Here is a 1698-nt window from a genome sequence, read left to right on the forward strand (position 1 = left end):
TAATTTTATCAATGACTGCGCCTACTTTACCGTCGTCTGCTGTCATTTGTGAAACCTTCACTAGGTTGATGAATATGTTCTTGTCAATCTTTGCAAGTTTCGACAGCCTAGGCTCGGACTCCTCCTTGTCGCTGCTTCATTCATGTTCTGGCACTTTGGCTCCCTCTTGGTTGCTTGACGGCTTGTTGTGTTTCTGATGATCCCTCCTCTCCACCTCTGAATCCATAGAGTCCATATCAGTGTCAGAATCCTGCCGGATTTGCTGTGATTCCTTGGAACTTGCCTTCTTATTGCTTTTGCTCTGTGTCCTCTTCACAGAGTCTTTGGCGTCCCTTTTTTTCAGTGTTTGTTCACGATCGGACATTTTGTCAGATCCCTTCAGCTGTCGTCGCTGTTCCTCCTTGCCCTCCACTTGATCTTCTTGGTCGATGCCACCTCTGGATCGCCCAGAAACGATTTTCACTACTTTCCGCCAAACTTGTCAGGTAATCTTGATTGTCTGGTGACCTTGTTGCTTAGCGGAAGTGTTTAGAGTTTGCTCTACTTTTTCCTAATTTTTCCCAGTCCAAAAACCAATTATTTCGGCTTTCCGCCAAATTTAGCGGATTTCAGAATATTTGCCTGAAACCTGGCAACATTGTACAGCTCCAAGTTCGAGGCACCCTGTGTCCGTAGACCGGTTGGTGGCCCGAAAATCAACAATTTAATTATTTTGGCAATTCTCAGTGACACCGCTTGATAGCCCTTGCTCTGGCATTCACGAAAAGTGTCTATATTTCCTTGTAGCTCCAACGGTTGCCGATTTAGGCTAGTTTTTGCTCGACCGTCCGCCCTACCCAGGGTCTCGCCCCACTCGAAGGGCCAGGTGTGTTGAAATCACGATCGTTGATATTTTTCTTAATTTTGCGAGTTGGGAGCTGAGATTACTCTCAAAATGATCTATGCACCTTCAGGATTATGAAAATATATATTTTGATATGGTTCGAAGGGACAGCAATCGAGTTACGAGCGTTCGTTTCCCGTAGACGGGGGCAAAAGACCTAGGCTGACCGCCGCCTGTTTACAAAGTACGTTTCATCGTTTCTCTTCGAAATTTTGGTCTAGAGCCTTCACATATAGTGCAAAATGATCGGGAGACAAGCGCGACCACTCGAAAAGCAATTTTAGCCAGTTGTCTAGCCGCGAAAAATCCAAAAAGACGCTCTTTCGACCTCGTGCCTGAGCCACGCTTACCGGCCACGTGCTAGTTTTACAAAAAACCTTATATTTCGAGAAATATTGGTGCTAGCGAGCTCAAATTTTGAACAGAGGTGAACGAGATGCTCCCGAAGGAGGAATGCAAAAACTCTTTGAGTCACAGGAAGAAGTTCTAGTTGAAAACAACAAAAAATGACGCAGCACAGTTAAGGGCACGTCCGATCGCCGTGGGGACGCCGATGATGATAGTAGTAGATAGGGGCATAAATTATGGTGAGGCATAAAAAAAAAGAGCCTCTGCCTGAGTAGATAGGGACAGTGGGAATCTCGTTAATCCATTCATGCGAGTCACTAATTAGATGACGAGGCATTTGGCTAGAGACTAGAATTTCCCCGCATAGCAGAGTTAGGTGGTCCCCCAAGGCAGTGTCAATTAACGTGGCTTGCCGTCGCCAAGCAGAAGAAGCGTGAGGCCTCGCCGTACTCGGGAACGCAGTCGCT

At 46.4% G+C, this 1698-nt stretch overlaps 1 pseudogene; it reads right to left on the minus strand.

Annotated features, from left to right (window-relative positions):
- Positions 1 to 1430: 1430 nt before the first annotated feature.
- LOC144111621 (large subunit ribosomal RNA) overlaps positions 1431 to 1698 on the minus strand; it is a 2924-nt pseudogene continuing 2656 nt past the window's right edge.

This window comes from Amblyomma americanum, chromosome 11 (genome assembly GCF_052857255.1).
Source record: "Amblyomma americanum isolate KBUSLIRL-KWMA chromosome 11, ASM5285725v1, whole genome shotgun sequence".
In the NCBI taxonomy this organism is placed as follows: Eukaryota; Metazoa; Arthropoda; class Arachnida; order Ixodida; family Ixodidae; genus Amblyomma; species Amblyomma americanum.